Raw genomic sequence first — 14280 nt, 5'->3', positions numbered from 1 at the left:
GGACTACTCAAAAAAAAAAAGATAAAGCGGAAAAAAACTAAACTAAAACTATTTTTTTAAACAATATTTCAAAAGGGTCAAACATTCAATATAACGCTCTCTTAAAATGTCAGTCTTGATTAAAAAAAAAAAAATATTGTTTACGAAATGATCGGAAAATTCCACGAATGTTCTTGTTTTAACATTGAAAATTGGACCTTGCTGAGATATCGATATTAGAAAATGGTGGGTTGTTTTGGTGAGACCTGGGTGATGAATATTTACATTTACATTTCCATTCATAATTATAAAAAATGACGATCTCGCCTAAGATTTCTTGACTTCAATTCCAGGTTCTCAAAAACCACACATTTTTCATTCTTGCAAAAAAAAACAAGTTTTAAAGATCGATAACATTACTCTCAACTTGTGGCGAACAGTAAATTGGTTCCACTTTGCCCGTTCAAAATTGAGGCCGTTTTGCGAACCACTATTCAGCACCCAGGGTGAGACTTAAAAAAAATCAATTTTCCTGTTTTTTTTTTCTTTTAGCCGCTGTATCTCAGCAACCAGTGGTACAAGCTACACTCAAACCCCGATGGTTTGACACCAACTGTTGTCAAACGAACGGGGTATTTTTTAAGTTTGACACGGAGTTCACACACACTACCAAAAGTTTGATTTGATAGTGTGCGTGAGCGTGTAAAAAGTGACAGTTCGTCACTTTTGGAAAATTGAGTTTTTGTGAAAAAAAGTTTATTAAAAAATCTTCCCCTGAACCTATTTTTTTAACAGTCCTCATCAATTCCTAAAACTTTGCTAAAGAATAAAAAATTTCATGAAAATTCTCAGATTTTCGAGTATTTACGTAGCATTTTTGTATGAACAGCTGCCAAAATTGCATGGAGATTTATATGTGTGAACCAATGACACAAAATGGCTAAAAATAAAAAATAAAAACGATCAAAATCGGCCGATTTTTTAGAAAATTTTCATTTTCCAACAACTTTTTGATAGATATTTTAGGGTGACAAGAAAAATTTAAAATTTTGATCGTTAAAATTTGTATGGCAAAAAACAAAAATAAAAATGTATGGGAAATAGCAAACATTCCAAAATTCTGCCATATTGTGGCGTTTAATGTGTCGAATCATTGTCAAGTGTGAGATTCTTTATAACAAACAAGTTTATCGAAGACTGTAAAACGATCCGATTAACCCTGACGATTTTTTTTTGCGATTTAAAGAATTCGTTTTTGTATGGAATGATTTTTTCATCAAATTTAACGATCTATTAAACCTTAACCAATTGGGCTCAAAGTTGGCACAACTTTATAACCTACCTATAGAATCGAGCTAGAGAGTTTCTCTGATGACGATTTTTTGAAATTGAAAATACCGGGCTATGGAAATAACATTTGGATGACAAAATTGCTTAAAAATGCATTTAAACTTGCCCAGAGTTATTGAAATCATTAATTTTCAGAATGTCCAGATCGATCCCAGACATGCTAAAAATGATTTTAAACGCAGGAAAATCCATTTCAAATTGGGGTTTGTTGGTAAGCTTCAATTTCCTTTAAACTTTCGATTTTTTAAAAAAATATTTCTTTTGCCCCCTGATTTTTAGACCGATTTTGAAGGGGGCAACATAAACATTGAAAAATATTTGCAAAGGCCTAATCTGCCCCTGATCGCAAAAATGTCTCATATGCATTTTCGTCGATGCAGTTTTGTTCAGAATCGTGTGATCTTTCAAAAAAGCCTATAACATCCAGTACTTTGTTCTAGATATCAGGAGGAAATCCAGTTTTTTCGCGAAAACTTAACACGTAGCCTTATGTATGGGACAAACTTCAAATGCTTGCTGTTTTTGCATATGGGACATTTATGTGAACATGGGCAGTAATGCTCTTTACAAAAAAATAATTATCTAAATTTGATTTGATTTTAAGAAAAAAAAAAAACAAATACGTGTCGGAGGTCGTGATGTCTGTTTGGACAAATCACAAACTTACCCTAGAAATATATTTTGTATTATTTAAAAACGATTTTTACAATTAAAACGTTTTTTTTGCTGCCTAATTTTTTGGAAAAGATATTAAACTTGAGAATTCAATTACTGGAAACAGATAAGGTTTGGTTGAAAGATTTAAAAGAAGTTTGTTTTGTTGTTTAGTATTTTTGTTTGTTTTTTTTTTGTGTCGTATTAGTATATAGCAGTTCTCTCAGATTTTGATCATTCGATTTTTTTATGTATTTTTTGAGCCGAATGAAACTTTTTTGGTGCCTTCGGTATGCTTTAAAAAGCCATTTTGCATCATTAGTTTATCTATATAATTTTCCATACAAATTTGGCAGCTGTCCATAAAAAAATGATGTATGAAAATTCAAAAATCTGTATCTTTTGAAAGAATTTTTTGAAATCGAAAAATAAAAAATTTAAAAATAGTGTTTTTTTGCAAATCAAGTTTTAGTGACAAAAAATTCAATCAAAAATCACCAATATTTTTTTACCGAGTATCATTTTTTTCAGTGTAGTCCATATCCATACCTACAACTTTGCCGAAGACACCAAATCGATCAAAAAATTCCTTCAAAAGATACAGATTTTTGAATTTTCATGCATCATTTTGGTATGGACAGCTGCCAAATTTGTATGGAAAACTATATGGACAAACTAATGATGCAAAATGGCTTCTTTGGGCATACCGAAGGCACCAAAAATGTTTCAGTCGAATTAAAAAATACAAAAATAAAAATTCAAAAAAAAGCCGATTTCGTAGATAATTGCTCTATAAATAAAATACTTTTGGATTTGACCTACACCGGAATTTGAAACAGTTTACAGAACACCAATGTTCAAAGAATGCGAATGAAATTTCATTTGAACGAAATGTGTACTTTAGATCTTCGTTTGAAAGGGTCCCTCGAGTTCTTTCGAGTGATGTTTCGACTGACTGAGATTTTTACTGATTCGTAAAAATATTGAATCCATTAATCCGCAAAAACGATTTCCGATATTAAATCAAAAATGTTTACAGTTCGGCAACTTGTCGTAATTACGGGTGTGTCAAGATAGCTCGATCTGATCCAAACTACATTTCTTATGTAGATTAAGAACATTTCTGGAGATTTTCTCGGTTCTTGTCGAATAAATCAAGATTGAAATTTAAGTTTGAGGATTTGTGAATGTTTTGAGGTGAGGCACTTTAACCAATTATTATAATCACATGCAATATACAGAATTCTGTACAAGCAATTTAAAAAATAATCCTTTGATGTCCTTTCTTAAAAATTGTGTTCATCAGCAAGCCATTCATAACAACAATTTTAAAAGTTCACAATTCTATGAAAACAAAACTTTTAAAAGGTTCTTTTCCACTGAAGCCACAACTTTTCCCAGCTTAAAGAAAGTACAAAAACTGCAAAACCACCATCATGCAATCTACAGTACAACACCCAGCCCGGCAAGAACCTTTGTCCTCTAGACCGGATCATAAAGGGATACAAAAAAGGACACTCTCTTTCCCCTCTCTCTCTCCCTATGATGCTAGTTAGCAGGGAACAAAAACAGAAGAAGGGCACAAAAAATACCTCAAAGTTCAGTAGCAACGAGCACCACCCTTATAATTATGTTGTTTGAATGCACTTTTGCCGTTGTGGTGTCCTGCAGGGTTGTTTGCCCTGGCCAGGTAGTTTCAAGGAGGTCGACTGGAGCAACAACAAAAAAAAGTGCCCTCGTCATCGCCAGGGCGACCTCCTTCTGAAGTGGCGTTAGGTTTTTCTTTTTTCGTTTGGAAAGAGCTTTTCGGAGTAATTTACACGCCAAATTTACGCCACTACCTTCATGACCTGTCCCAATAAAGTCGTCCAAACATGGAACATTCTCGGGGTGACTTTGGGCAGGTTCGGACTTGCTCAGCTTTCGCTTCGAGGAGTCGTGTAGTGCGCAGTGCAACTCGAAACAAACAAGTTCATAAATTGAGCCAAGATGCATGATTAAAACTCATTCTGTGTAATGCCAAACGTTTATTAGATTAAGGTGTACGGTGGAAGTGGTGCAAGGCAGGGTGGCTACTGGCTCTAATTCAGTTTGCTAATAATTTGTTGTGAATCTGAAAAAGGCAAAATATTTGATTGAAAAAAAAAAAACAAAAAGCTAGTAAAATTTATCTTCTAAGTCGCCACCCTGTCCATCCAAAGCCACGTCCACGTCCGTGCAAGCTGCTGGTGGCACTAGGCATCGTTGACATTGTTTGGCCCCAGCCGTGTTGGGAAAGGACCTCTCGATGGCCGTCGTCGTCGTCGTCGTACCTGGAGGAAAACTAGGACAAGCATTGTGCAATCAGATCCTCGACTCCTAGGTGCAAGAGGTGCTGCTGCTGCTTCTACAAATTCATTGGATCGGAAGAGCTGGTTCAAGTGCAGTGGAGCAGTCGGAGCACTCTTCGACAGAAAATCCGATTTCGCAATGCTCTTCGTACCTGTGTGCCCAAACCACATCCATTATGTTTTATGCAAAACTAATTATTTAGTTTTAATTAAGTTCACGCAGAGCACACAGGCGAAAGTGATGTGAGGTTAATTTTCCTGGAAAATGTTATGCGGAGAGGTGATGAAGCAGTTCGATTTAATTGGAGGAACCTTGGACTTTAAGGCTGGATTTTCATGGATTGTGCAACGACATCGAGAGCACGAGCATCGAACCAACTCGATGCTCGTGGCTTGCGTTACTTCATTTAGCTTAGACACAACCCCAAAATCGACTTTCCGGAATAAGGAACACTTGCATGCAAGTTAACGAAGGATGGAAAATGACAGATTCAAACGTAAACAAAGCAGCATTGGTGGCGATCGGAATTCCAGAACAACTTTTGAAATAAGCTGATGTTGTTCAATAAATCTTTTTCAAAAAGGCGTATGATTAGACTAGCGCATAATTTAATTAAATAAAACTTTTTGCCTCATGTTCGTTGCGAAAAATCATGCAAAAAAGATGAGAGATAATAGAGTGGACAAAAAATTGGAAAAAATTTAGGAATTTTAAAAAATTTAAGTAATTTAAAAAATTTAAGAAATTTAAAAAAGTAAATAATTCAAGACATATGAAAAATTTTAGAAATCTAGGAAATTGAGAAAATTTAAAAAATTAAAGAAATTAAAAAAAATTAAGTAATTAAAGGAATTAAAGGAATAAAAGAAATTTTAGAAATTTTAAAAAATTAAAGAAATTAGAGAAATAATATAGAAATTATAAAAATTTTAGAAATTATTAAAATTTTAGAAATTTTAGAAATTTTAGAAATTTTAGAAATTTTAAAAATTTTAAAAATTTTAAATTTTTTAGAAATTTTAGAAATTTTAGAAATTTCAGAAATTTTAGAAATTTTAGAAATTTTAGAAATTTTAGAAATTTTAGAAATTTTAGAAATTTAAGAAATTTAAGAAATTTAAGAAATTTAAGAAATTTAAGAAATTTAAGAAATTTAAGAAATTTAAGAAATTTAAAAAATTTAAGAAATTTAAGAAATTTAAGAAATTTAAGAAATTTAAGAAATTTAAGAAATTTAAGAAATTTAAGAAATTTAAGAAATTTAAGAAATTTAAGAAATTTAAGAAATTTAAAAAATTTAAGAAATTTAAGAAATTTTAGAAATTTTAGAAATTTTAGAAATTTTAGAAATTTTAGAAATTTAAGAAATTTAAGAAATTTAAGAAATTTAAGAAATTTAAGAAATTTAAGAAATTTAAGAAATTTAAGAAATTTAAGAAATTTAAGAAATTTAATAAATTTAAGAAATTTAAGAAATTTAAGAAATTTAAGAAATTTAAGAAATTTAAGAAATTTAAGAAATTTAAGAAATTTAAGAAATTTAAGAAATTTAAGAAATTTAAGAAATTTAAGAAATTTAAGAAATTTAAGAAATTTAAGAAATTTAAGAAATTTAAGAAATTTAAGAAATTTAAGAAATTTAAGAAATTTAAGAAATTTAAGAAATTTAAGAAATTTAAGAAATTTAAGAAATTTAAGAAATTTAAGAAATTTAAGAAATTTAAGAAATTTAAGAAATTTAAGAAATTTAAGAAATTTAAGAAATTTAAGAAATTTAAGAAATTTAAGAAATTTAAGAAATTTAAGAAATTTAAGAAATTTAAGAAATTTAAGAAATTTAAGAAATTTAAGAAATTTAAGAAATTTAAGAAATTTAAGAAATTTAAGAAATTTAAGAAATTTAAGAAATTTAAGAAATTTAAGAAATTTAAGAAATTTAAGAAATTTAAGAAATTTAAGAAATTTAAGAAATTTAAGAAATTTAAGAAATTTAAGAAATTTAAGAAATTTAAGAAATTTAAGAAATTTAAGAAATTTAAGAAATTTAAGAAATTTAAGAAATTTAAGAAATTTAAGAAATTTAAGAAATTTAAGAAATTTAAGAAATTTAAGAAATTTAAGAAATTTAAGAAATTTAAGAAATTTAAGAAATTTAAGAAATTTAAGAAATTTAAGAAATTTAAGAAATTTAAGAAATTTAAGAAATTTAAGAAATTTAAGAAATTTAAGAAATTTAAGAAATTTAAGAAATTTAAAAAATTTAAGAAATTTAAGAAATTTAAGAAATTTAAGAAATTTAAGAAATTTAAGAAATTTAAGAAATTTAAGAAATTTAATGAATTTAAGAAATTTAAGAAATTTAAGAAATTTAAGAAATTTAAGAAATTTAAGAAATTTAAGAAATTTAAGAAATTTAAGAAATTTAAGAAATTTAAGAAGTTAAGAAATTTAAGAAACTTAAGAAATTTAAGAAATTTAAGAAATTTAAGATATTTAGGAAATCATAAATATAAAGAAATTAAAGGAATTTAAGAAATTAAAGAAAGTAAAGACATTTAGTATATTTTTTATATTTTAGAAATTATAAAATTTTAGAAAACATTGATTTTTAAAAAAAAAAACTGAGTAAATTTATAAGTTTAAGAAAATATTAATTTTTTTTTGAAATTTTAGAAATTTTGGAATTTAAGAAATTTAATCAAAATCTAGGCAAGCAATCCGTCCAACGGTGCATGGAATCCTCCTGCAAAACAATGCCCAGAAATCCGTCCACCGGTGGACGGATTCCTCCTGCAAAACAATGCCCCGAAATCCATCCACCGGTGGAACAGTTCCTCTTGTCAACTTGGCCAGGCAATCCGTCCATCGGTGCACGGAATCTTCCTGCAAAACAATGCCCAGAAATCCGTCCTCCTGCAAAACAAAACCCTGAAATCCGGCCACCGGTGGACCGATTCCTCCTGCAAAACAATGCTCCGAAATCCATCTACTGGTGGACAAGTTCCTCTTGTCAACTTGGCCAGGCAATCCGTCCACCGGTGGACGGATTTCTCCTGCAAAACAATGCCCTGAAATCCGTCCACCGGTGGACGGATTCTTCCTGCAAAACAATGTCCAGAAATCCGGCCACCGGTGGACGGATTCCTCCTGCAAAACAATGCTCCAAAATCCATCCACCGGTGAACAAGTTCCTCTTGCCAACTTGGCAATCCGTCCAACGGTGGACGGAATCCTCCTGCAAAACAATGTCCAGAAATCCGGCTACCGGTGGATCAGTTCCTCTTGATAACCTAGGCAAGCAATCCGTCCACCGATGGACGGATTCCGCCTGCGAAACAATGGCCAGAAAATTAACTCCATTTCACCATGCAAAATCAGCTGTTTTGATTTTTGACAAGGTCTGGTTTGACAGATAGAATTTGTTTCGTCAAGTTTCATTCCCATCCCGTACCAAGCGTTTCAAAGCGTTATTTAGGTTTGTGTCTAGGGTGCCGCTGAGGGAGCAAAAAGGCACTGGACGAGCATCGAGTTTCAATGCACGGACATTTTAGCAAAGCATGGTCGTGAGTATGCTTTCGATGTCGGTCGTCTGAAGATGCTCGTGCATCGAAAATGAAAAGTCGGAAAATCGCATTTTCGCAACTTTCCGGCGATGGGTATGTGTTTGTTTGTGCTTATACTACCATAAAATATCAATCCAAACCATTTTGCGATTTAACCTGATTGATAAAAATGAGTTTTCGGCAAAATATGACCACGAGCATCGAAAGCCGCTTTCGATGTCGGTCATCGAAAAATCCATGAAAATCCACCCTAAGAGGCATTATGAAATCAGTAAATAATGGATCGAAAATGGGGTCGAAATTTATTTGAGAATAATTTAATTAGTATTTTTGAAAACAATGTTTTCATTTTTTTTTTTTGAATAGAGACTAACATTTCAAAAGGGCCAAACATTCAATATTACGCCCATTTAAAATGTTATTCTTGATTCCAAAATTTGAAAATATTGTTTTCGGAAAAACCGGAAAATTTTACTAACGCTTCTTTTTAACATTGAAAATCGGACCATGAGTTGCTGAGACATCAGCATTAGAAAATGGTGGGTTGTTTGAGTGAGACTTAGAAAACTTAAATTTTCCTATTTCTTTTTCTTTGAGACGCTGTATCTCAGCAACCAATGTCTCTTAGACAATTTTATAGTAAATTTTCTGAACTAGAAAATCTGGAAAGTTCTTTTCGATTACAAATTCAAAACAAACAAAAAATTAATGCGTGGAATTTAGCTTTTTTTCCAAAAAATACATAACTCGAAGGAAATTTTTTTGACCAAACTTCCTTATGGCTCAAAAGTTGCGAGTTGAAAAAATCTCGAAAATTAAATAAATTTAGATTTATAGGAATCGAGTTTTTTGTAAAAATAATCAACATATTTTGTCCGTTGACCTATTTTTTCTGCATAACTAATCAACATCAAAACCTACAAATTTGCGTACCATTTTGTATGAACAGCTCCCAAAATTGTACTAATACCGAATCAATCATTAACTCTTTTCTGAAGATACGAAATTTCAAACGTTTGCATAGCACTTTGAATGAACAACTTCCAAGTTTTATGGATTTGCAAAAACTCAGAGAATGAATCACTTGACAGAATAGTCAATTTTGGGTCTGAAAAGCAACTTAAAAATGTTTTGTTAAGCAAGCAGCTGACAAATGAAATAATCTCCAAAGAATCTTTTTTTTTTTGAATAATTAATTTAATTAATATTATTTTTTTTAAATTAATATTACATCTATTTTAAAAACTTCAAAATTTTAATGGAAAAAGAAGTTTATTCAACTGAAACTAATTTGAAATGCATTTTCCTGCGTTTAAGATACTAAATATGATCTTAAACGTAGGAAAATATTTGAGATCGATCATCAATATATTTTTTTGTGAAATTCCGTTGTACAGTACCGCAATAAAAAAATTTTCGACAACAAAAATATATTTCGCCAATACTCTAATATTTTGAAAACTTAAAAATGTTAAGTCAAAGAAAGCCTACCAATTGAAAACAATTTGAAATGCATTCAAACGCGTTTGAAATCATATTTAGCATGTCTGAGTTCGATCAAAAATATTTTCAATTTTGTAAAATTTCAATGTACAGCACCGTTAAAAGTTTTTTTTCGGCGAAAAAAAATCTCTTCGATACCTAATGATTGCAAAACAACTAGGCAGGTGTAAAATGCACTTTAATAGTAGTTTATGCAACAAGTTGCAAAAATAGGATTCAGCACGAGTCGTACATTTATCTAACGAGGTTCACCGAGTTGGATAAATACGAAGAGTGCTGAAAAAATTAATTTTTGCAACGAGTTCCATACAACATTTTTTGCAATTCCGAAAAACACCCATTAAGTGAAATTTGAAGTCAATTTTTCATGTATTTTGTCAATAAATCGTTTAAATCACAAAATTGTTGAAAAGTGTTACTTTCCGAAACAAGAGCTGAAAAGTTCAACATTTCAACAACCATTTCAGTGCTGAAAAGTAGAACTTTTCAGCATTTATTTTGAAAATTGTTGCTATTCGATTCAGTTATTTTTGGTACATAAAAGTAGGCTATTTCGTCGTTCAAGAGTGACAGGAAAAGCAAGTAGTTTCACGACGGAATTGCAAAAAACACCTTTTTCATTCAAATGTTGAGACTTGATTGAGACCATGGCTTGTTATTTCAATTAATATATTTTTTTTATTTCTTTGTTTCCCCTTCCGAGAGAGTCCTCTGTATTAGCACTGGAATGGATGCTGAAAAGTTGAATTTTTCAGCATTCATTTGGAATAGTAATAATTATCAGCATTGTTTTGATTTAAACAGTGAATTGACTAAATACGTGGACACTACGATGAAAAGATTTTTTTGTTAAATCACGAGAGATACCCCTGGTTCGATTTTTTAAGCAACAATAAGTAACTGTGCCAATTTTGAGCCAAATCGGTTAAGGTTCAAGGGTCTCTTTTTATCTTTGAAGTTTGTATGGGGAAAATCGCAAAATTGTACACAGAAAAACATCGCACAGTGGGCGAAATGGAACCCAAAATCGGACTCAATTGAACGCGGTTGGTTCCATGGTATGAAAAATATTGTTTCCTTTGTAAAAAAATCCGAGGAATCGATTGGTGATGGTTTCATCCACCGCACGAAACGGCAAAGGGTCCATTTTGCCCAAATTCTCCATTTTGTTACATTTTTTCTTAAAATTTAGAGTGGAGGCTTCATGCGGCCATCCAAAATGCACTTAAGTTATGTGAAAATGTCCCAGAAATCCAGTAAAAATAAAATCATCTAGGGTCCATTTAACCCCAATACCGCTATAAAAGCATTTTTAGCCGTTTTCAAATTTTAGGTCAGATTTTAAAAATATGAAAATATTTTAATCGTAAAGATCAGACAATTTTTCATGAGATTGACTAAATAAAAAGATTGAAGAATCAGTTTTGGGCCAATTTTCCCAAACGCAGAATAAACTGCCTTTTACATAATTTTTATTTTTATCAACATAAATGTGTTAAACTAGTGCAAATCGTCATTCTTTTGAAAATTGTCTGATCTTCACGATAAAAATATTTTCAGTTTTGTAAAATCTGATCTAACATTTGAAAATGGTCAAAAATGCTTTTATAGCGGAATTGGGGTTAAATGGACTCTAGATGATTTTTGCGGTGCAAGTGGTTATTTTTACTGAATTTCTGGTACATTTTCACATGAGTTAAGAGCATTTTGGATGGCCGCATAAAGACTCCGCTCTTAATACAGACCGATTTTCAAGATAAAATGTAAAAAAAATGGGGAATTGGAGCAAAATGGACCCTCTGCCGTTTCGTGCGGTAGATGAAACCATTACCAATCGATTCCCCGGATTTTTTTTACACAAGAAACACTAAGTTTCATACCAGGGAACCAGCCGCGTTCAATAAAGTCCGATTTTGGGTTCCATTTCGCTCACTGTGCATCGTTTCAATATTTTTCTGCTAGGTGGCGCGGGTCTCGCCCAAAAATGTCCAAGTGTGAGATTCTTGTAGGAAGTTTAATTTCCTACAACTTTGTCGAAGGAATCGTGAAGATCCGAGTTTATCCTGATGAGTTATTAGCAATGCGATGAAAAGAAATCGGCTTATATACTTGAAAGTAAATAAGGGGTATATATAGGACGTATATAAGAAAAAACTTTTCTCAGAAAAATCACCAAAATCTGGATCAACTCGGATTGTTTTGCACCCTTCGACAAAGTTTTTAAATTTCCTATAAGAATTTCACACTTGGGCAAGCAGAAAAATACTAAAACGATGTTTTTCTGTTTACAATTTTGCAATTTTCTCCATATAAACTTCAAAGATTAAAAGAGACCCTTAAACCTTAACCGATTTGGCTCAAAATTGGCACAGATACTTATTTTTGCCTAAGGAATCGAGTAAGAGGGTATTCCTGCTGTTAATTTTTTTTATTGTCACCCTAATGGACACTTGACTTGCAACTCCATTCAAAATGGTGTTGTTCGGAATTGCGAAAAAAAATATGGGACTCGTTGCTAAACATGATTTTTTCGCAGCTCGCCGTATTTATCCGGTAAACCTCGTGGGATATATTTTTGTACCTAAAAATTAGATATTTTGAATTTCCAAAAGTGAAGATTAATATTATCTTTTACCTGTTGAATGATTTTCTGAATTGATTGAAGGCAAAGAAAAAATAATTCAAGGGTATTGTTATCTTGTCGACTGATTATGGCTTACAAAATCTATCGTTTTTATTCCCAACTAAAAACAAAACTAACGATGTGGTGATTTTTTTTGGAAGAAAGTACTCTGTTGTTCCCAATTTCATTTGTGTTATATTATAGCTGACTAGAATTGCGGCATAAGTTTGCACAGTATTATGATATTCTCAAGTTATGCTGTAGGAAAATTATAGCTAACTAGTCAGTTCAACATGCAAGCATCTGTACTACAATTTTAAACATATTGAGAACAAGGTTTGTTCATTTACACGCTTGTTTCAGAACTCCTTACACTAAATGACTCAGACGCAGAAAAAGGGCTTAACACAATTTCTTTTGAAATCTTTGCAATATTGTTCAACAATGTAAAAATTAAATTTTATCTTGAAATTCAAGTAGAGTGCAAATTTTCCTTATTTTCAGCCATAAACTTCCTTCCAATCAAAGTGGCTGCGTACTGCTGCAGAGCGTGATGCCATAATGTCCGTTTTGATCCACAACTTAGCTCTCTTTTCAACAGTAGTCCCGCTCTCAACAGATACGCTTCCCTCTCCGTTCACCATTATAGCAAACTATTATCCAACCCTTGGAATTAACGCGCACGCGCTGCACCATCGCAAGCTTTTATAGCACCGCGGTGAGACTACACCGTTTAGCTTGCTCTAAACGCGGAAGCTTTCATCGCATCGCAGAAAGTTGCCTGGCTGCGACAATGTGTGCTGTGATGCTACAAAGATGGTGTCCTGTGACTGTTCGACGATACGAAACATTGCTTGGTTGCGCGACAAAACCAAAGCTACGTGACATTTGTTTTTGTGTCACGTAGCGTGGTAATTTATCTATTCACACATCAGTACAACTTGCAAATTTAACATGATTTGATTTGGAACCTCATTTTAATTAAATTATTTTGTTTTTCTCTTTTACAGCTATATCATTATGGCTCTTGGAGTGCTCTAAATCAGGTAAGCATCAAGATCGAAAACAATAAATTTGGCACTGGATTGCGTAGGTGTATTAAACTGTGGAAGTTTTCAGATAATAATAATTCTTTAAAAAGGTAGTTCAAATTTGAAGCAAAATTGTAACAGTTATGTGACTATCATATATTTGGAAATTTCAAGTAATCTCAAGCTTCTTCTTGATCTGTAATGTCAAAATTTAAATTTGACAAAAACTTTAAATGATAATATGATCATCAATGCAAAAAAAAATGTGTTGCAATGGTTTTCAATCGATTGTATAAGTTTTATTTATGATCATATCTTTTTAGCAATGTTTTTTCCACTGATTTTTTTGAAAAAGATTGGAGGTGGAAGACAAAGACTTGAAATAATAAAAAAAAACGCAAACGCCCCCATGATATAATTTAAGTGCAAAGTAATAAAAAACGAAAAATCGAAAACTGTGAATATGTGGAAACAGTATAATTGATAACGTTATCATCAACATTTCATAACATCATGCAGTAATTTGGCAATATTTGGCCTTAAATTCTGAACCAGTTTAAAACATTTTGAACAATATCCCGGCACTAAATATTTTGAGTGGTGTCTTTTCTTCAATAATTTTTCAAAGTATGAAAAAGTGAAAACGTTGCCCTCACTCAAATTTCACAAAGGTGCATTTTCAATTTTGCATTACAAAAAATTGTTAACTTTTTTATTATAACAAAAGCAATCATCAAAAAGAGAATGTAAAAAATATTAGTCCTTTGAAAGATATTTTTACAATTAATAAATTTTGAAGGTTTTTTATTTATAGAAATGTAAACTAAAGTTAGAAAATGTTTGATGGGAAAAATCTTTTATTTCCAAATGCCTTTTTTTACTAAGGAATATTGCACTTGGAAATCGTAATATTTTTTTAAATCTGTCGGGCCGATTCGAACTAAAGTTTATTTCTCAACGGAAAATCACCCCACATGGTTCCATCTTTCGCTTCGCACCCGATATAAATCATCTGATTGAAGCGCTCTCGCGCTTAACTCGGGCCACGATGCTAATCTGGGCCCCAGATTGCGAAACCGCACAAACCATCGAACCCAGCATCCGAGTGTTGCTCACTTGAATGCTGGTGGGTGAAAGTCGAGGAAGATGGGGAGGAGGGGGGGCACTCACTTTGTGCTGATATCAGCGCGAATTTGCATATTTCAGTTTAAAGCATGCTTTTAATCCAATATCTCGTAAAATCTAT

General features: G+C 31.7%; 1 protein-coding gene across 9 annotated transcripts in view; it reads left to right on the top strand.

The window, feature by feature from the left end:
• The window catches only part of LOC6046331 (tyrosine-protein phosphatase Lar), a 483374-nt gene that overhangs the window by 92784 nt on the left and 376310 nt on the right, over positions 1-14280 (top strand). For all 9 annotated transcript variants that reach the window (XM_038253031.1, XM_038253038.1, XM_038253036.1 and 6 more), the window contains exon 3: positions 13014-13049. The gene's annotated coding sequence lies outside the window, so the exon portion shown is untranslated. The remainder of the gene's footprint in view (positions 1-13013; positions 13050-14280) is intronic.

Source organism: Culex quinquefasciatus, chromosome 2 (genome assembly GCF_015732765.1).
Source record: "Culex quinquefasciatus strain JHB chromosome 2, VPISU_Cqui_1.0_pri_paternal, whole genome shotgun sequence".
Lineage (NCBI taxonomy): Eukaryota > Metazoa > Arthropoda > Insecta > Diptera > Culicidae > Culex > Culex quinquefasciatus.
The sequence above is the reverse complement of the archived record's forward strand: the minus strand, read 5'-3'. Positions and strand labels throughout refer to the sequence as shown.